Raw genomic sequence first — 22,796 nt, forward strand, 5'->3', positions numbered from 1 at the left:
AGTCACTGTACCTGATTAAAACAATCTCAGATACAGGACACCTGGGTGGCTCAGTGGGTTAAGCTTTTGCCTTTGGCTCAGGTCATGATCTCAGGGTCCTGGGATTGAGCCCCGCACCAGGCTCTCTGCTGAGCAGGGAGCCTGCTTCCCTCTCTCTCTGCCTGCCTCTCTGCCTACTTGTGATTTCTCTCTCTCTCTCTCTCTGTCAAATAAATAAATAAATAAAATAAAATAAAAATCCCAGATATAATTTACAACGACTTGCAGCTTCTCTTTGGCTCAAATCTTAGCAATTCCTGGTGACATTCAAAATGGAACTTGGCTCCTTGGTCTTGGCCTTGACTTTTTCATCAAGGATTAAGCTTGTCACCTGGCTTTTCAGACAAACCTGCTACTAACCTGCTTTCCTTTCTCTCTAGCCAGTGTCAACACAGACACAACAAGCAGAGCTGAACTTATGCTTGGAAGAGAAGTTTACCTTCACAGGGTAATTGGAGTTGCCTTAAAAAGTCTCCAACACCCCAAATCAGCTCACTCTGATGCTTTAAATTTTCCCATCACCGGATGGTCCCCTTTGCCCTTAGCATCATCCTCGGCTTTCTCTCACTTTCTTTTTTGTTGTGAAATATGCTTTCTCAATTGCTTTTCCCTGTACAACAAAAGAATAGAAATTGGATCAAAATGATATATGGATCTATTTCTTCTCTTATCCCAAATCCAATGAAATGACATAAAATCAGTCTTTGTCAAGGAGGGCCTTCAGGTTCAAACACAGTAGTTTCCCTCCACCTCTACCGAGAGTGTTTAGAAGAATGATGTATTTCTGGGGCGCCGAGTGGCTCAGCTGGTTAAGTGTCTGCCTTCAGCTTGAGTCATGATCCCAGGGTCCTGAGATTGAGCCCCACATGGGCTCCCTGCTCAGCAGGGAGCCTGCTTCTCCCTCTCCCTTTGCTCTTCCCCTTCTCCTGATCTCTCTTCCACCCTCTCTAGCTCTTTAGCAAATAACTAAATAAAATCTTAAAGAAGAGAGAGAGTTAATCTTTCTGATTAACACTAGATTTTGATGGGAAAAAAATCAATTTTAAATTAAAGAATATCAGTAAAAAAAAAAAAAAATAGAATCAACATGTAGAATCCCCAGATCCTTAGAAGAAAATACAATCTAATAAAAACCAGAAAAGAAATAAAATAAAGAACAAGAAAGCATGGCAAGTAAAAAACATAAAAGATAACCAGGAATAAATCCAAGTACATCAGTAATCACATAAAATGAAAGTGGGTTAGAAAATTCTATTAAAAGTCTCTCAGATTGAGCTAGAAAAAGAAAAACAACTTCAAATCCAGGAATACACACTTTTTAGGAGAACTTCTTAAAATGAAATGTCTTAGGACAGCAGAAAACAAAACATGAAAAAGATGGTTTAAGCAAATGTTAACAAAACATATCAGACCAAAATAGAATTCAAAGTAAAAATTATGAGAGAAGTGAAATTATGAGAGAAGTTATTTTTTATTTTTAGAAGTTATAATTCATCAAGGAATTATAATAATTATAAATATGCAACTAATAATGTAGCTTCAAAACACAGTAAGGGGCACCTGGGTGACTCAAAGGGTTAAGATTTTGCCTTCAGCTCAGATCATGGTCTCAGGATCCTTGGACGGAGCCCCACATGGGGCTCTCTGTTCAGCAGGGGAGCCTGCTTCACAGGCTCTCTGCCCTCTGCCCATCTCTCTGCCTACTTGTGATCTCTTTCTCTGTGTCAAATAAATAAATAGTCTTAAAAAAAAAAACCCAACATAGTAAGCATAAACTGACAGAAGTATAACGAGAAATGAATGAATTCATAATCATAGTGGGAGATTGAATACATCTCTTTCAGATATTGACAAAGTAAGCAAAACTTAAGCGAGGATGCAGAGGGTTTGAATAAATGAACACTTTACAAATAACTATATGTAGAATTTTATACACAAGAAAGGGTAACTATATTATTTTTACACATCTAACATACATGAATAAAAATTAACTACCAGGTCAGAAAGAAAATCTTAATACCAAAAATGCAAGAGGGCCACAACAATGAAAATAATTGCAAAAGAAAGCAAAAAATGAAAACAGTCATATGTTAATTTAAGAAAGAACCAAATCCCATTGGTAGTGATTATTTCTGGAGAAGAGTTGGAGGTGGGTCTGGAAATTTTTACGTACCCTCTCATGCATGAAGTATTTGCTTGAGTTTTTTTTATTAAGTACATCAGTAATCTGAGTACATCAGTGTGCAAAGTATGTAAAGTAATCTGAAGCATCTAAAGTAACAAATATATAAAGTAACAAAGAAGTAAGATACATAGCAAGCAAAGTACCATTATTTTTCAAAACCTGTGGGTGAATACAAAGCAGTAGCCAGAGGGAGTGTATAGCCTCAAATGTATGTATAAAAAAATAGTAAACATAGAACATAAGAGAACTAAGTTTCAACTGAAAAAAGACTTTTCTTAAGGCCCCCTCAAAACTAAAAGAAAGGCTAATCCAAATAAAATTTCAGAGGTTGAAGAGAGAAGACTGTTATTTGCATTACTGCAATTATCTACTACAAACATCCTAAACAATCAGTTGAGACACGTAGTATTTTATTTATATATTTTTATTTATGTATATATGTAATATATTATATATATTTATATTTGTATATCTTATTTATTCCAACAAATAAGAATAAAACAATGTGATATTTTTGCTCCTTGTTTGGATAAAATTTAGAATGTCCTCTGTGTGTAGGGATATGGGAAACCAGCACCCACACACAGGATTAGTAGGGAGGTGAATCAACCCATTTTTGAGGGCAATTCAGCAGAATCTATCCACTTTTAATTTTTAAAAAATTTTTTAAAATTTACATTAAATTAATTAACATATAATGTATTATTTGTTTCAGGGTCATAGGTCTGTGATTCATCAGTCTTACATAATACCCAGGGCTCATTACAGCACAAGCCCTCCCAATGTCCATCACCCAGTTATCTCATCTCTCCCTCCCCTTTCCATCTAGCAACTATCACTTTGTTTCCTATGATTAACAGTCTCTTGTGATTTGTCTCCTTCTCTGGTTTTGTCTTGTTTCATTTTTTTCTTCTCTTCCCCTGTGATCCTCTGCCTTATTTCTTAAATTCCACATATGAGTGAAATCACATTATAACTGTCTTTCTCTGATTGACTTATCTTGCTTAGCATAATACCCTCTAGTTCCATTCGTGTCATTGCAAATGACAAGATTTCATTTTTGATGGCTGTTTAATATTTCATAGTGTGTGTGTGTGTGTGTGTGTGTGTACCACATCTTTATCCATTCATCTATCAATGGGCATCTCAGCTTTTTCCATAGTTTGGCTATTGTGGACATTGCTGCTATAAACATTGTGGTGCAGGTGCCCCTTCGGATCACTACTACATCTGTATCTTTGGGGTAAATACCCGGAGGTGCAATTGCTTGGGCATAGGCTAAGTCTATTTTCAACTATCCACATTTTAAAGTCAGTTATCCTTTGACAAACAGTTGCACTTATGGCTATCCTAGAATGATACTATCACCTGTTCCCAAAGAAATTTGTCCAAGGAGTTTGCTGCAGCATTGTTTGAAGTTGGTAAATTTAAGAGTCATCTTCATGATTATCAACATAAAACAAAAATCATCATGTATTTATACTATGCAATATCACAGAATGAAAAAGGATGATATAAATGCACTTAAGAGGAAATCTCTGAGACGTATTGTTTTTTTTTTTAAGATTTATTTATTTATTTCTCTGAGACATATTGTTAATTGAAAACACATACAAACTGAATTTTAAAAATAGCTGTTTTTGTCAGATACAGCTGTTGGCAGACCCCAAAGCAATCACCATACTGCCTCTTTGATGCCAACTCCCCTAGTGGTTGGAAGAGTGAAATGCTTGCTTCTCAGTCTTCTGCGGCTAGCGCTAGCCACGTGACACATTTGGCAAATGAAATGCACGCAGAATTCTGTTGGTAGGTTTCCGGGAAATTTTTGTTTTTCTGATGAAAAGGTCAGATACAGCAGCACCTGCCTCTTCTCCCAGTCTTAACACAGATGTGTAGCAGGTGAACTGATGGAAGGGGAGCGTCATCTTGCAGTGATGATGTCACAAACATTAGCGAAAGTTCCAGAGAATCATCGGGACACTGGTGCCGCCCAAGATCACAGCACCACTGAGCTAACTCCCGGACTACTTATGTCTGGAATTCTTGGATTGTGAATCAAAAAAAAAATCCCTATTTGTTTCAGTTAGTTTTGGTTAAAATTTCTAGATGAAAATATTCCTAATGGTTTATGTACATCCAGAAAAGATACACAGAGAATATCCAGAAGGATTCTCACCAAATTGTTTATGATTATCCCTCTGGAATGGAGTGTGGCTGACTTTTTCTTCTAAATAGTTTTATAGGGTTTCAAATATTTTTCTTTTTTTTAAGATTTTTATTTATTTGAGAGAGAGAAAGAGAGATGAGAATGAGTGAGAGAGAGCGCATGAGAGGAGAGAGGTCACTGGGAGAAACAGACTCCTTGGCAATCAAAGAGCCCAATGTGGGACTCCAACCCCAGACTCCAGAATCATGACCTAAGCAGAAGGTCATGAACCACCCAGGCGCCCCTCAAATATTTTCAATAAGGAATTATTTGTGTATGAATCAGGTTATTAACAATTTTTAAGATACATAACAATAAAACATTTTGGGGGGTTGAGGGGCAGAGGAAGAGGGGGAGAGAGAGAATCCTAAGCAGGTTCCCCACCCAGCATGGAGCCGCATGTGAGGCTCCATCCCGCAACCTGAAATCAAGAGTCAGAGGTTTAACCGGCTGAGCCCTCCAGGTGTCCCAGCAATAAAAACTTCTTGTGTTGAGATTTTGAGATTACAGCCAAATAGAAAAGAAGAAGATGCCACAGCCTCAGCATACAGAGATAAACATTGCCTATATGCTCTCCTTTGGCACTAATTGATTTTATGTTTTAGAAGTTTTAGGTTTACAGAAAAATTGAACAGAGAGCACAAAAAATTCCTCTATGCTATTCGTATCTCCCCCAGTTTCCCCTATTTTAAATGTCTTACATTAGTGTGGTGTATCCCTGACAATTAATGAGCCAGTATCAATATACAGTTATGAACTGAAGTCTGTAGTTTACATCAAGCTTCACTCTCTGGCTTGGACAAAGAATTTTATGGGTTCGGACAAATGTGTAGCAACGTGTGTCCACTGCTACAATACCATGCCGGTGAATTTCACTTCCTTAAATATTGCCTGTGCTTCACTTACTCCTCCCTCTCCTCCTCCCCACCACCACCCAACCCCTGGCAGCCACTGATCTTTCCACTGTCTCCATAGTTTTGTATTTTCTGGAATGTATAGTTGGAAACACATAGCATGTAGCCATTTCAGACTGGCTTCTTCCACTTAATAATACGCACTTGAGGCTTCTCCAGGTTTCTCATGGTTTGCTAGCTCATTCTTTTTGGCATGGACTACTATTCCATTGTCTGAATGCACAGTTTACTTCTCCCTCCCCCTCCCCGAGGACATCTTGGTAGTTTCCAAGTTTCCGTAATTATGAGTATCGATATCTGTGTGCCAGTTTTCATGTGGATCTGAGTTTTAAACTCATTTGGATATACGTACCAAGAAGCATGATTGTGGGATGGTGTGGTAAGTGTAGGTTTAATTTTGTGAGAAACTGACCAGCTATCCTCCAACGTGGCCGCACCATTTTATGTTCCCACCAGCAATGGATGAGAGTTACTGTGGCTCTTGTCAACATTTGCAATGGTCAGATCTTTGGATGTTAGCTGCTCTAATAGGTGTGCAGTGGTGTTTCCCTGTGGCTTTAATTTGCGGTCATCTCATGACATGTCATGCTGTGTATCAGTTCAGAGGTTTATTTGTCGTCTGTCGCTCTCTCTTTGTAAAATCTATAGCTGGGGTTTCAGGTCCCTTGAAGTCAGATACGATTTATTAACCCCCTTATTCTAAGTTCTGTGAAAGGGCTAATCCCTCTTTTTGAGAAATCGAGACTAGATTAAACAAGGAAAGTCTGTTCGGAGTGGAGGAATTTCTAATGCTCAGCGTCCAGTCCTGGCCCTCCTCTGGCAACCCCTGTCTCTATGCATGTCACCATCCACCTGGGGAAAGCCAGAGCCCTCAGGGCCACCCTTCCCTCCTTTCCCTCATCCTCGTATTCAAGTTACGATCAATTGTAACTCCAAAAGATTTCTCAAATCCACTCATCTCCACTGCCACTACCACGACCAAAAACAATAACAACCTTGTTCAGGCTGTATTTTTTTCTTTTTCTTTTTCTTTTCTTTTCTTTTTTTTTTTTTTAAGATTTTATTTATTTATTTGACACACAGAGAAAGAGAACCCAAGCAGGGGAGTGGCAAGCAGAGGGAGAAGGGGACAGAGAAGCAGGCTTCCTGCTGAGCAAGGAGCCTGATGTGGGACTTGATCCCAGGATGCTGGGATCATGACCTGAGCCTAAGGCAGATGCTTAAATGACTGAACCACCCAGGCACCCGAGGCTTTATTTTTTCTCAGCAGAATTACTGCAAGTGAGACAATAGCTAGACTCAACATGCAAGTCTCTTCATGTCACCCTCTTGCTTCAAGAATAGGTCAAAGCCCTAACATGGTCCTGCCCTACAATGACCACTCCCTACTCTACTCACATGTTCTTCAGACCTCAGGCCTTTTGCATGTGTAGTTTTGGCTAGTTAGAATCCTTCCTTATTTCAATACCTGGGAACACCTGCTCAGTATTCATAACTCAGCTCAAATAATCATCACTTGGCAAGGAAGCCAACTCCCTGAGTGGGACAAGCCTCCATCTCACAGCTCAGGCTCCCTCTCCTGTGGAACTCCCATCACAGCTACAATTTTTAAAGGTTGTGTGATCTGTGTAGTGTGCTTTCACCATTAGTCGGTGAACTCCATGAAACTAGGGATTTTTCCTGCTTTGGTCACCGTTTTGTCCCCACTGTTTAATACACTGTCATACTCAAGGCATTCACTCAACAAATATTTGCTAAATGAATGAAGGACTAAATAAATAATTTCCATCAAGAATTCTACAAGCAGGACCGAGTCTCCTGGCTGCCTTCTCCCAAGGCTGCTGTAATAATGCAGATAAAGCAGCACCCCACACCATGGGTGATTAACACAGATACATCCTATTAAACTCTGCTATGGAGAATGGCTTTTGACTTTCTGTGGAAGGATCCAGTACAAGCAGATATTGTTTCTTTCTTTCAACACACAGCTATACTTGGGACCTAGCCTGCATTTTACATCAACCCCATTTCCTTAGAGCTGGAGGGAAGTGCTCAGGATTTCAGATGCCAACATTTGGACACATTTATAAGATCTGAATTTCAGCACTCTACTGTACGACCAGCAGAAGGGAAGTCCCCAGGTTCAGCTCTGTCTGCCTCCTCTTGCATATGGAGGATGTGGACATATGATGGGTACAGAGGGGCACTTCTGTTTCTTCCAGGACAGGGCATGTGTTAGAAGAAAGTCTGGACCAAAACTTCTCACTGAGTCATCTGTCCTAAGATTTAGGAACAAATTCACTAAGGCAGGGCCAGTGTGGGGAGCAGCCGGGGGTGGGGGGAATGGGCTTTGAAGAACCAAAGAAGACTTTGGGTGCCTGCTCATTTTTGTGCTCCTTGTCAGTGAATTCCTCCTGCAGAAGGGGAAGGTCTGACTAGAGGCACTATCTGTGGCCATAACTGAATAGACTGCAGAGGGACACCTGACCGAGTGCAGGTAAATGAGATGATCTTCCCAGAACTGGGAGCTGGCATAGAGACTCTTCTAGTTCTCATCGGACAGACAAGTCAGAAGGCCATGAGCAGTCAGGGTCACCATGACTGTTTGTCCACGTGCACACAGTGGCAGGGCAAGCAAAGAAGCAGAGAGAGACAGGTACCCTGCCACACAATAAGACAAGGAACCATTCAGTCCACATTCCTGTCCTAGGCTGGGTTTCCCATCTCAGTATTCCACAAGATACCCCCACATCCTTTAAGAGATTCTAATTTGCACTTAAGCACTTCCTTGGCAGATGCCTGTTCCTTATAAATAGAGACAGAGAAGGGTGGGGAGAGGGGCATGTTGAGAGACATTTCAAAGGCAGGAACTCCAGTCTTCCTGAGAGTGGATGTTAGCATGCAGGTAGAGCAGGAAGAGGACATGGACATTGGTTGGATGCTCATTCGTGCCCAGTCCTGTGCTGGGAACCTCCTATGTATCAACTCTGTTTTGAATCTCAAGAAACTGGGGCACCTGGGTGACTCAGATGGTTAAGCATCTCCCCTTGGCTCAGGTCTTGATCCCAGGGATCAAGCCCCACATCCAGCCTGCTTCTCCCTCTCCCTCTGCTCCTCCTTCTGCTTATGCTCTCTAGGTCTCTCTTAAAAAAAAAAAAAAAAAAAAAAAAAGAAGAAGAAGAACTTCAAGAAACTTAAGCAGCAGATCTTATCATCCTCCTGTGACAGGCAAGGAAACAGAGCCTCAGAGAGGTCATGCAATGTCCCAAGGTCACACAGCTAACTAGTAGGTGGTACGGAAACAGATGTGGAGCTGGCATCAGAAACCAAGATGGCAACTCCAGTGGATTCCTGAAAGACCAGTGGGCTGAGCAGAAGTGGGTGGGGATGGCGGGGTGGCCATTGTCTCCCTCCCTGTCTCCTGTCCTGAGTACACCTGACCCTCATCTGTCCATGCTGCACAATGCCTCAGACAATGCCCTGTGCAGAATTCCTTCTCTGCCCCTCGGCCCCATCCCTTCCCTCCTCTGACATGACAGGGTGCAATTAACACTCTAGCCTTCATAAGCAGGTGCTTGTTTGACCCATCACTCAGCCCAGGGAAGGTCTGCAGTCAGTGTCCTTGAGGGCTGGGACAGTTCCCAATGGGGTACCAGGGAAGCGGGGGGTGGAAGGGGGATGAGGAAAGCGTATGTTCTGGTTGGAGAACGAACAGCAATCTTTTTGCTTTTCCCTGCTCGTGGCTTGTCTGCGGTTTCCTACCTCAGGCACTACATTCTCTCAGGAGCCAGAGCTGAGAGAAGTTGCCCTTCTGTATGCACAGCACAAGCCTGGTTTCCATGGGAACAACTCAGAAGGAGGATGCTAGCATTCTGGGCTCTTTGTGGCCTTGGATAAACAATGGATTGGATGCTTCTGAGAGGGTTCTGGGCATCCTTCTCTAACACTGTTTACAGTCCCTCCCACTACACATGCAAAAGACAGGGAATGAAAAATCAAGTTAATTCAGTCTTCAGCATGTAGGAACCACCTCCCCCCCAAACCAGTGTTTATTTTTATAGACCAAGAATGTGTGGGTTTTTAAAACTCATACCTATCAAACCCACATAAAAGGACAAAGAATCCTAGGAGAGAATTTGAGCTAGGACAGTGCATCTTTCTACAGGGGACTGACATCATATCTGCACAGTCATTGCAGGATCTAGACATCTTTGTGGTGCTGCCCCTCAGAGAAGGACTCATTCATTCATTCATTCATTCATTCATTCATTCCATCGTTACTTATGGGGCACCCGGCCAGCACCCAGTACTGTACAACAAAGAACACGTAAGGAACTCACGACTTAGTAAGGAAGACAAGTAATAGGAAAATAGATATTGCAGTTGAATCCAGACCCAGGGCAGAAGGGATTCAAGCAACTCCAGCCCCACATGTGATAACCTGACCATCAGGTGGTCTGCCCTTTGCTTCCTGCCCTGGTGACCCTTGAATACTTTGGTCCTGTAGTTGGGGGGGGAAATGGTCTTTCTCTTTTTAGACCTCCTAGTAAGGATTGGAATCCACCGTTAAGTCCCTGTGTTCCCAGTACCTTTTAGCCCTTTTCTCAAATGCTTTAGTATTGTGAGGATAGATTCTGGGCTCGGAGTCAGGGATCTGGGTCAAATTTTGTCCCTGTTGTTTACCAGCTGGGTGACCTGTGGATCTTGGTGTCCTCATCTATAAAATGGGACTCTCTCATAAAGATGTCCATGAGGTTAAATAAAACTTTCTGTAAAGTTGCTGGCACAGTGTTTGGCCCATGGGAAGAGATCAATAACGACCAGTCCCTTCCTTTCTAGTTCTAAGATCAGCCCCCAACCTCCACTTCCAATGTACTGCCAACTGTTGGCTTGGCCCACCACCTGGAGCAGTGGTTATCTGAGATCCAACATGAAGACCAGGCAGCACTTTCCTTCCACGGGCCCCTGAGCAAAGTGGTACCCCCAAGCCCCTGGCGGGGCCCCACACGTGGACTGCTCTCTGCATTTTAGCCCTCCTCCCCCATCCTGCCTCAGGTCCTCTCTGCTCTCTTTGTTGTAAGAAGAGGCGCGGGCATGAGGTCCCTGGGTGGGGCGGGGGGAATCTGACAAAATAAACCCTTGTGGAAAAGTCTGCTGCGAAGATAGAGCCACCCAGCAAAAGTAAGCTGATATTCTCCTGCCTTGGGAATTTAATTGTGTTGGTCACGTATGTTTCTCTAATTCCCTAAATAATCCCACTGTTCTACTTCCCTTGGTGTCGGTTCTCCATCTATTAATAAGGCCTTCAACTCCGCATGGACAAAGTCATTAATTTTAAGAGAAAGCAAAAGGAGCATTGAAGTCACTTCTGGTCCCAGGGAGGGTGTTGGGATCAGGGCTGCCCCGTCTGAGGAGACAGCACAGGGAGCCTCCCGTGAGGTGTGATTGGACTACATCTCTGGCCCCCAAACCTCTCCCCTACCAGCTGTCCTAGTGCCTGACATTTCACAATGAGATGACTGCTCTGTTCTGCTTATTAAATGTCTCTGCTCTCCTGGCAAATGATAGTAGAATTAAGTTGGCCTTAGGAGTGGGGGGTGGGGCCAGCCGGGCCAGCCTGGGGCCCTCGGGGAACATGTGGCAGCTGAGACAAACTTTGGTGACCATTCCCTTCTTAGGCGGCTGGCCAGCGGGGAGCCTGGGCCTTGCTGGGGAGGAACTGGGCAGACACCCTACAGCCTGAACTCCCTGTGGAAGGTCACTGCTTCCAGGGACAGAGGCTAGGGGAGGAGACCTGAACTCCCTGAAGTTGTTTATGAGTGTCCTCAGGCGAGGAAGTCTAGTGTGAAAAACAAGAGAGTCCGCAAGGGAGCATTGAACCAGGGCAGAGGGGACACACTCAAGGGTTAGTCAGGATCCCAAAGTCTAGGTGAGCTGGGTTGGGCGGGAGGTGATGCTGAGCAAAGCATAAACAAAGGAGGCCCAGTGGGTAAAAGCCTCTGCCTTTGGCTCAGGTCATGATCCCAGGGTCCTGGGATCGAGACCCCCATCGGACTCACTGCTCAGCAGGAAGCCTGCTTCCTCCTCTCTCTCGGCCTGCCTCTCTGCCTGCTTATGATCTATCTCTCTCTCTGTCAAATAAATAAACAAAATCTTTAAAAAAACAAATAAACAAACAAACAAACAAAAAAGGAGGATCTCCTGGCTGTGTCACTGGTCTTAAGGAATTTAATTGAGCACAGGATGGTCAATAGGGCCATAATAAGGTACTGCAAATTGAGTGGCTTAAAAAACAGATGTTTATTTTATTGTATTTTAACTCAATTTTATTATTTTATTTTATTTTAATGTTATTATTTTATTTTTATTTTATTATTTTATTTTTTATTTTATTATTTTATTTTAGTTTAATTTTTAAATTTTATTTTATAATTATTTTATTTTATTGTGTTTCATATTATAGTGATTCATCAGTTGCATGCAACACCCAGTGCTCATTCCATTATATGCCCTCCTTAATGCCCATCACCCAGTTACCTCATCCCCCACCCACCTCCCCTCGAACAACTGTCACTTTGTTTCCTACAGTTAAGACTCACAGATTGCATGGAGCACTGGGTGCAAAAATAATGAATACTGTAACACTGAAAAAATTAAAAATTTAAAAATAAATAAATAAATAAATAAAAATAGAAAAACAAACAAAAAAAGACTCTCTCATGGTTTCCCTCTCTCTCTGTTTTCATCTTATTTTATTTTTTCCTTCCCCTCCCCTATGCTCCTCTGTATTGTTTCTTAAATTCCACATATAAATGACATCATGAAACAATAGACGTTCATTGTATCCCAGTTGGGGAGGGTGGAAATACCAGACCAAGGTGTCTGCGGGGTTGGTGCCTTCTGAGGGTCATCAGGAAGTCTGTTCCATGCCTCTCCCCTCGCTTCTGGTGGTTTCCCACAGTAGTGGATGCTTTTTGGCTGCATCTTTCCAGTCTCAGCCTCTGTGTCTCCCCATATGTCTGTGCTTTCTCCTCTTATTAGGACACCAGGCATACTGGATTAAGGGCCCACCCTGCTCCGGTATGACCTCTTCCTAACTAATTCTATCTGCAATGATCCTATTTCCAAATAAGGTCACTTCCTGAGGTATTGGGAGCTAGCACTTCAGCATACGAGTCTTGGGGGTACTCGATGCGACCCTGACACCCACCTTTACTCTTCCTCGTTCACTGGGGCTTCTAATTGAAGCAAGCACGTGCCCAGCTGTCAGAAGGAAATCTAGGTGAGGATGCAGGCTCTGTGAATTGGGGATGCCAGGAGCTGAGGGAATCGTACTGCGTATCTCAGACCATTCACACTCGTCCTTTTTCAAAGAAGCTCGGAGAGATTTGCTTTGAACATTGGAGTTATTAGACCTCCTTACAATTAATATTGGCCTTGTATATGATTAATACTGTTACACTTTAGGGACACCGGGCTGGCTCAGTTGGTAGAATATGGGACTCTTGATCTCCGGGTTGTGACTTTGAGTTTACTTAATAAAAAATACAAATAAGAATAAATTCTGTTTCACTTTAGCACTTCTCTGTGGGACTTGTTTCATCCCGTCTCTTCAGATGTAAAATTTCCTGCTGCCTCGTGAGAAAAAGTCACTTCCTGTAATTCAGTGTCCCCTCATGCCCGAATCATAAAAGCTCTTAGTGACAGATGACAGAAACCATTTCTGGATAATTTAGGAAGAAAAAGCCTGAATGGAAGCATTTCTTCCCCTGCCTCTGAAACTGCACCTACACACTTGTTTTCCAGATTCTGAGGCGTCCCTAAGCCCAAAATGGGAAACACAAGGCTGCAGAGAGATATAACCAGATAGAGTTTCCGGGGACAGTGGAGGAAAAGCCTAGTGTCTGGAATGGAGAGGCCACGTAGGGTGCCTGGGCCCAGTGGAGGGCGGGGTTGGGGCCTTCGTGTTCTCAGAGGCTTGGGTTCCCTGACCCGTGGAGACCGCCGGTTCTCCAAAGCTCCAGTCTAGGTTTGACACTCTCTTGGCATCCCTGACGGAGCCTGGCCCCAGGCTGAGCACAGAGGAAAAGCCGCGGGAACATTTTCGGATGCATCTGAGGTGGCTTCCCACGACTTCGCCATCCCCATTGTTGCCAGCGCCTCCCCAGGCCTGCTCCTCAGCACTGCCCTTCGAAGGTTCCATTAGAGCCCGCCATACCTTAAGCCCTTGGGCTCACTTTCAGGAGGAAATTTCTGACAGATGAGTGCTTTCTTCCCCAGCCCCCTCTCCGATCATTCATTGTTCTTGCTGCAAACGAAGGAGAAAAGCAGGCAGGGCCTCGGCAAAAAGCTGCTGGGTCCCACTCTTGACACCTCCCTCGCAGAAAAGCATTTGACAACCGGTTCCCATGGCAACAGGCTTTCTTTGAAATAATTTCTTGTTCGGTGTGCCAGACCCCCGCCTTCCTCTTCTTGAGAGTAATGGCCAGCATGGAAAATGAGATCTGCTGAGACAAGGAGAGAGCGTCTGGACACCTGGAGCCAGCAGGCTGGGCGGGAGGGGTACATCTCAACGTGTCTCTTGGTGGGGGGGGGGGTGGCATGCTGGTGGTCACCAAGGGGTTAAAAGATGAGGTCTGAATAAAGCTGACAGTGGCATCAACAGGCGCTATTTAGAGCAACAGAGTATCTGCAGAGCTCTCTAATTTTGGAAAAGGGCCATGTTCGCACATTCTGAGCCTCAAGCCTGCCCTGGGAGCGGCTGGTTTCCCTTTTTTTTTTTTTTGTTTCTTTGTCAGTCATGGCACGTGGGCAGTGCTTTCCCCTCAGAGGAGAGCTGCCCATGGCCCCTGGTCCTCACCCTTGTCCCCCCTTGTGCTAAGCAGTGAGAGACCCAGACTTGACTTCTGTTCCCGGTGGAGGTGCCCCACACCCCCAATCTTATGTCAGAGCCCCAACTTCCAGGACCTCAGAATGGGAGGGGCCTTCAAGGAAGTTACAACGAGGCTATTGGGGGAAGGGGCCTACCGATCCAATCTGAGTGGTGTCCTTATAAGAATGGGAAATTGGAACACACGGAAGAGACACCCGCGGTGTGCAAGCACAGAGCAAAGGCCTCATGAGGACCTGATGAGAAGACGGTCGTCAGCAAGCTGGAGAGCGAGGCCTCAGGAGAAACCCAGCCTGCTGGCGTCTCGTTGTGGGCCTTCCAGCCTCCGGAGCTGGGAGAAATACACGTCTGTTGTTTGGGACGCCCAGTCTGTGGTACTTTGTTGTGGCTGCCTGAGCAAACTAATGACTTCCCTCGGGCTGCCGAAGCTCCACTTGTCAGACTCAGAAACGTCAACCTCAAATCATCCTGCTGTATAACCCCGTTCGGAGAGCGTGGGGTCCTCAGGGGGCACCGGCAGGCTGGCTGCCCTCACATGATATGTTTGTGTCTTGACGTGTCTGAAGGTCTTTTCTCTCACTGGATACAGCAACCTGGGAAGTTGCTGATGGAGGCCTAGCCATCCACAGTTCCCAGCAAAAGGAGGCCAAGGTTGGTCTGAGTGATTCAGCTCAGGGAGGGTTGGTCCCCACAAGTAGTTCTGTCCTTGTTTCTTCTACAGTCCCACCTTTACCATATATGTAATGTATGTGAGATCCCATAACGGGATTCCTTGAGGTCGGGATGCTCTTTTCTTTTGCTTGGTATCCCGGCCCCGGGGACTGTACTTAGCATGAAGACATGAAGTAAGTATTTCTGAATGCATTAATGAATCTTATTCTGGCCCAGAAAAAGAAAACTGGTGGCCTTCTGTTTCTAATGTTTTTGGGGTTTTTTGTTGTTGTTTTGTTTTAAGAGAAGACAACGGCTTAGGGAACTGTGGCTGAGAGACAGAACGCAGCACTAAGGTCTCCTGGATCTCAGGAAACCAAGGTCTCCTGATACTCAGCTCAGGAATAGTTCTGCTCTCTCATTCCATAACTTAACACAGGGCTCACTGTGTATGAACCCGCTTCAGGAGAATAAGGATCACACTTGTATTTTCAGTCAGGCGCAATGTCTCAGGGACAGCAACCAAGTATGAATGCATGTGTTATGTCTCAGAGGACCTGCTTTGACTGTGTCCTTACTAGGAGTCACCTGTTTCATCTTTCTATTCCCTTCACTCAGACTCTTAATGGCTACCAATGTCCATGGTTCCAAGCAAAGACAGTGCATATAGTAAGCACTCAATAAAATTTAAAAAACTGAATAATGGATAAATGAAAGAAATAACTCTTAATTTTTTCCCCTGGCATTCCTAGTTCTCCAAGCTCTGGTCCCTAATTTCCAGTCTTCACAGATACAATCTTTTGCTCTAGGTGGCTTAGTTTCCTTTCTGGTCCCACAAAAATGCATCCATTGTAATTTTGTTCTGCTTTTTCCCCCAGACTCTTCTTTTCGTTACTTGTCCATCCTGAAGTTGCCTACATCTTCAAGCTTGACTGAAGCCTCCCCCTGCTCCCCCTTTTGGCTTGGTGCACAAATAAAAGCAGGGGGATTGGGGGGCTGGAAGGCATGAGTGGCAGAAAAGGGACCTATAGAGCATTGTAAAATAGGGCTGTAAGTTAGGAAGAAAGCCTGGAGAGACAAAGACAGAGGTATTGCCTTTGCCTTTGCCACTCAGAGAAACCATGACCTTGGGCAAGTCACAAACTCTGCAGCTGAAATTTCTTCTTTTATACAGGCGGGATTTTAGACTGGACAATCTCTAAGACATTCTGGCCTTAATATTTTGACTGAGCATCAACCCAAATAGGTCCTCATCATAGAGCCTTCAACTCTCTCTTTCTTCCTCCCCAAGGCCTTGTGTGCAAAGAACCCCACTCGTCAGAGACCCTGACCCTCAATCACTCCTCTTCTCCAGCTTCAGCTTCCTCTTCAGTGGTTCTTTCCCACCAGTATTTAATGCACTGGATGTTTTTTATAAATTTCAAACAAGGAGGTGGACTTACACTTTTGTCCATGATGTAACACCTAGTATGACACCAGACTTGCCTTCCTGCTGTAAACATCCATAAACAGGATAAATATTATGAAAAAAAAATGTGTTCAGACATTAGACTGTAGGCAGTATAGAACTGTGATTCCTGATAGGAGAAAAATGAGATGAGCCCTAGGATTGCCCTGGCTTTCTTCCAAAAGACACTTTCTTGATGTTGGTGCAAGGAAGAGGGACTCAAGCAGAGACAGTGGTCGCATTGAGTTGAAGGAGAGCCAGCGTATTGGAATTTGTCAGGCAGAGTATTAGAGAGAAGCGAGCTGTGTAGAGAAAAGAGCTCCATATATAAGCATGGTGTCCCCTTGAATCTTTGGCTAAATACTTAATTATGCCTCTATAAAAAACACTCCACATCACCAGGCAAAGAAAAGTGCAGTTTCTAAAACCAAACATTCCCAGAGCTCACACAGGGCTTGGAGTTGTCTGAGTTATGCTAATTGAAAGAGTGAAGCCTCTGTGTACTGAAACCATTCACAAGACTCCAGAAGGCTGAATCCAGACGGCTGAATTAGCCCTACTTGGCTCCTTTTTTTTTTTTAAGATTTTATTTATTTATTTGACAAAGATCACAAGTAGGCAGAGAGGCAGGCAGAGAGAGAGGAGGAAGCAGGCTCCCCGCCGAGCAGAGAGCTCAATGCGGGACTCGATCCCAGGACCCTGAGATCATGACCTGAGCTGAAGGCAGCGGCTTAACCCACTGAGCCAACCAGGCGCCCTCTTATGATGTTTTTAATAATGCTTTCTTTTCTTTAGTTTACTTTATTGTAAGAATATAGTGTATAACATATATATAAAATAAGTGTTAATCAACTGTTTATGTTATTGGTAAGACTTCCAGTCAACAATTGGCTATTAGTAGTTAAATTTGGGGGGGGGGTCAAAGTTTTATCCCTATCCTTGGTATCCCTAACTCCTGCATCATTCAAGTGTCAGTGTGTAAGAAATATGTATGTGTGCCTTTCAGCTGGAACCTCCATCTTCCAGTAATTTGCCAAAATGACCAACACAAAAAGAAAGAGGAGAGGCACCCACTGTAAGTTCTCTAAACCTTTTAGGAAACATGGAGTCATTCCTGTGGCCACACACTTATGAATCTACAAGAAAGGTGATATTGTAGATATTAAGGGAATGGGCACTGTTCAAAAAGGAATACCCCACAAATGTTACTAGGGCAAAACTATAATGTTACCCAGCATGCTGTTGGCATTGTTGTATACAAACAAGGGCAAGATTCTTGTCAAGAGAATTAATATGCATATTGAGCATACTAAGTACTCAAAGAGCCAAGACAGCTTCCTAAAGTGTGTGAAGGAAAATTATCAGAAAAAGAAGGAAGCCAAAGAGAAAGATATTTAGGCTCAACTGAAGCACCAGCCAGCTCCACCCAGAGCAGCACACTTTATGAGAACTTGAGAGAGGAGCCTAAGCTGCTGGAACCCATTCCCCATGAATTCATAGCATGAAAAGTGCAAAAATAAACAAGCAAACAAACAAAAACCTCTCAAGACTGTAAAAAACAAAAAGGGTGTGTGTGTGTGTGTGTGTGTGTGTGTGTGTGTGTGTGTGTGGATTTATTAGAAGAGGGTTTACATAATTATAGGAACTGGCTAAGAGAGCCGGAAGTCCATACTGCAGACAGTCGGAAAGGAGAGATCACAGCAGACTGGAAGGGAGGAGAGAAAGAACAAAGAAGAGTAATTTCAGACCCAACTGTTGTTTGGAGTCTATGAGCTCTGAGAGGTGTGAGCCCTCTTTTAAAGGCTTCCAAATGATAAAGTCAGGCCCACTTGTAATAATGTCCTTTTTATTAACTTAGAGACAACCAAATATGGACTTGAATTACATCTGTAAAATTCCTTCAAAACACCAACTAGATTTGTGTTTGATTCAATAATTTGGAAAATGTATGTGTGGCTAAAAAATCACTGTTGCTTTCCTTCTACCGCCAACTTCCATGAGATAATACGCCTTGTACCCTATCCTAACTGGGTACAATTTTCACCAGAAACACAACTCTGCAGGGTGTAGCTCAGCCAAGCCAACTCGACATATTACAAAGCCATCTCATTCAGCATCCATTAAGAAATACTGGACATTCAATGAAGCAGGAAAATGGGACCCATAACCAGGAAAAAAATATAAACTGACCTATACATGACAGAAATTATGGAAGTAATAGAAAAAGATTTTTAAAAATCTATAACAAATATACTTAAGTATTTATTAATTTATTTCTTTTAAAAAAGATTTTATTTATTTATTTATTTGACAGACAGAGATCACAAGTAGGCAGAGAGGCAGGCAGAGAGAGAGGAGGAAGCAGACTCCCCGCTGAGCAGAAAGCCTAATGTACGGCTTGCAGGACTCGATCCCAGGACTCTGGGATCATGACCTGAGCCGAAGACAGAGGCTTTAACCCACTGAGCCACCCAGGCGCTCCCATACTTAAGTATTTAAAGGAGGCTGACTCAGTTGGTAGATCATGTGATTCTTGATCTCAGGGTCATGAGTTCAAGCCCCATGTTGTGTGTAGAGATTACTTTAAAAAATAAATAAATAAATAAATAAAACATTATTTAAAAAAAAGAATTTAAAGGGAAAACTTTAGATAATGAGATAAATAGCAGTCATAAAAGGAAACAAATGGACATCTAGAGCTGAAAATAAAATATCTAACATGAAAAATTTACTAATTAGTTTTTACTTTTACCACAAAAGAAAAATATTAATAAACTTGTAGACATAATAATAGCAACTCTCAAAGTTAAACCACAAAGAGAAAAAAAAGGCTGAACAAAAAGAACAGATTGTCAATGACTGTGAGGACGATATAAAGTGGTCTAACATATGTGAAAGTGGAGTTCCAAAAGAGAGTGGAATTAGCAAATAGTTTGAAAAAAAAAGTTAAAATTTTCCAAATATGATGAAAAATATGAACTGCACTATTCAAGAAGCTCAATGAACACTAAGAAGAATAAATACCACATCAAAGCACATTATAATCTTAGTTGATGAAAACCAGTAAGAAAGAGAAAATCTTAAAGAAACTGGAGGAAAAGAAAATGCATTATATACAGGAGAACAAAATGAGATCTACCATGGTATTTTTGTCAAGAGCAGTGTAAACCAGAAGATAAAGGGAAGATTTTTATCATGCTACAATAAAAAAAAAATTACAAACCTTGAATTCTATATCTAGTAAAAATATTCCTTAAAAGTATAGGCAAAATAAAGACATTTTCATATAAAAAAGCTAAGATAATTCACTACTGGTAAACTAGCACTAAAGAAACCGTTGTGTCCTCAGACTGAAAGAAAATGATATTAGATGGAAACTCAACTGAGCACAAAAAAACCTGAATAGTGTTAAAAATATTAAATCTAAAAGACATTTGTTCTAGTTTTAAACTCTGTTTAAAAGAAAATTGAACCCAGAAGACTTGTTTTCAACCAAGATGGATGAACAGGAATTGGATTTACACTTTTTTTTTTTGGTCTGAAACAACCAGAAAAAAAATATGAAAAAATAGTTTATAGGATATTGACTATCAGGAACCAAAGGCCAGTGATCCCTGAGAATGAGGAAACAAACGAAGTGACCTCCATAATTGCTCCACCTTTCTGCCTGAAGAGAATTTCAACTGTAGTGCAGAGAGAAGGAACCAGGTAGAACTTGGTGGGTTCCCTGAGTTAAATATATGGAGGTGAGAGCACAAAGACAATTCATATAATTCATAAGCCAGAGTATTGGAAATAAGATAGCTTTCACACAGTAAGAATTTCAGAGATTTGAAGAAATCCCCCCTAAGGATCCAGCTAACTACTGATTAGCTTATGTGTGTGAAGAAACTAACTAATGCAAAGAAAAGAATCACTTCAAAGGACTGAAGAGAACAGTCCTCCTGGTACTCATATCAGGTCCAGGAATAGTGCTTGTTCCCACAAGCCAGAGTAGAAAGTTTCTTAATTTATGGGGCATTAGGTAGAGTACTTCTAAAAGTTTTGCCTCAGTATTGGGTAAAGTAGACTTCGATTAAATTCTATTCTTCTGTTATTATCTAACTGTTTAAAAATAAAAATCAAAAGGATAAAACTGTTACCAAGTAACTTGCCCATATCCCAGAACAAAGCTCAAGAACATTTATAAGATTAAAAATTATCCAGCAGGCAAAATTCACAAAATCTGGCAAAAATCACCATGCATAGCATACAAAGAACTAGAAGTGTATGACTCACAATGAGAAGAAAATAAATCGAAACTGACCCAAATGACTCATCATATAGAATTAGAAGAGATCATTAAAACAATTATTAGGATTGTATTCCATATGTTTAAGAAGCTAGAAGAAAATTTAAGCACAGTAAGTGGAGATATGCAAGATATTAAAAAAAGAGCCAAAATAAATTTCTAGAGATGGAAAAGTAGAAATAAACTGAAATTAAAAATACCTGAAAAGGTTCAGTAAAAGATTAGCTACTGCAGAAGAAAAGATTAATGAACAGAAGACACAGCAATAGAAATAAACCAAAAGGAAACCAAAGAGCAAAACAAAACAAAACAAAACAAAAAGATAGAGCCACAGGGAGTTGGGAGAATTGGGGCACATTTTTTTTTTCTTTTTACATGCTTATCATCTGGGTATCTTCTTTGGTAATTGTCTATTAAGGTCTTTGGTCCATAAAGGTCTCTAATTTTCAGGGTTCATATGATTAGATAAGGCCCATAGATAATCTCTCTCTTAAGGTCAATTGTGTCATATAGCATAACATAATTGCAGGACTGAGATCTCATTATATTCACAGGTTCCAGGTCATGGGAGTAAATGAAGACTACCCAAATAAGAATAAACAAATATACTTACTTGGCCCTTGCAGTGTGGGCAGACACCATCATTTGCGTTTAGCAGACTCTCAAAGTCAGGCTGGGGAACCAGAAGATTTTATAGTGGAAAAGGAAAAGGCTTAGAGTACACTCTGATTGGAGACTTTTGGTATAGGAAACCTGGACTGAGCTAAATAGAAGCAAGACATCCTGTGTGGTTTCTTAGGGGAACATATTTGTCTTTCTCTTACTGTTTTTAAGTTTGAAGTGGGAACTAATTAGGGAAGCTGGCAGTTATTGACCAAGTGCTGACTACTTGGGGCTAGTTGCTGCAGAAGTTTTGGGTCATATTCTACATTTATACATGCTCTGGTAGTTGTATAATCAGATTTTCAAAGGATTAGGAAGAACATCTTTGGGAAGCCATTTTAGAAATTCTACCTACAACAAATATTTATGAAAAACCTCACTACCATCAAACTTAATGGTAAAAAATAATGGCTTTCCCTTAAATCAGGAACAAGACAATAATGTTCTCACCACTTTTATTCAATATGGTACTGGTAGGTTCTAGCCAGTGCCATAAGACAAGAAAAAGAAATAAAATTATACTCAGATTGGAAAGAAGTTAAGCAGTCTTCTTTAACAGAAATAAGTTAAACAGTTAAAAACTCCCATGAAATCTTTTAGAAAGTGAGTATGGGGTGCCTGAGTGGTTTAGTTGGTTAAGCATCTGCCTTCAGCTTGGGTCACGGTCTGGGTCTTGGGATTGAGCCCCAAGGGGGCCTGCTTCTCCCTCTCCCTCATCACTTCCCCTCTGCTCATGCTCTCTCTCTCTCTCTCTCTCAAACAAATAAATAAGACCTTTTTTTTTTTTTAAAGTTACTAAAACTGAAAACTGAGCTTAACAAGGTTGCAGGACACAGATTAAGAGACAATATGACTTACAGTAGCATTAAAAATGAAATACTTGTGATTATATTTGACTAAATATGCATAAGACATCAATACTCAAAACTACAAACCTTTGTTATAAAAAAAAATGACCTAATAAATGAGATATACCTATTGGTAGATCAGAAGGTTAACTATTGTCATGATGCAATTATCCCCACATTGATCTATAGATTAAAGACAATCCAAATGAAATTCCAGAAGGCTTTTTCACTAGAGATTGAAAAGTTGGTTCTAAAATTCACATGGAAATGCAAAGGATCTTGAATAGCTAAAACAACATCGAAAAAGAACAAAATTGGAAAACTTATACTACTTGACATCAAGACATTATATTGCTACAGTAAACATAACAGTGGGTATTGATGCCAAGATAGACAAACAGATCAATAGGATACAATAAAGTATAGAAACAAGCACCTCTATATATGGCCAACTGATTTTTGACAATGATTTAAAGGCAATTTAGTAGAAATGATAGTCTTTTCAACAAATGGTGCCTGAACAATTGGATATCCATATGCAAAAGAGATAAAAAAAGAAGCAAAAACTGGAAGAACTAAATGAGAGAAATAGAAAAATCTACAATTATAATTGGATATTGTAATACTCCTCTCAGTAATTCATAAAGCATGTAGACAGTTGA

General features: G+C 41.7%; 1 pseudogene across 1 annotated transcript; it reads left to right on the forward strand.

Moving 5' to 3' along the window:
- The first annotated feature begins 17,370 nt into the window (after positions 1-17,370).
- LOC309863962 (large ribosomal subunit protein eL21 pseudogene) lies at positions 17,371-17,837 on the forward strand (annotated as a pseudogene). Its single transcript has one exon. The product of its transcript is annotated as a large ribosomal subunit protein eL21 pseudogene (transcript).
- Positions 17,838-22,796: the final 4,959 nt, after the last annotated feature.

Source organism: Mustela nivalis (genome assembly GCF_964662115.1).
Source record: "Mustela nivalis genome assembly, chromosome: 4".
NCBI classification, from domain to species: domain Eukaryota; kingdom Metazoa; phylum Chordata; class Mammalia; order Carnivora; family Mustelidae; genus Mustela; species Mustela nivalis.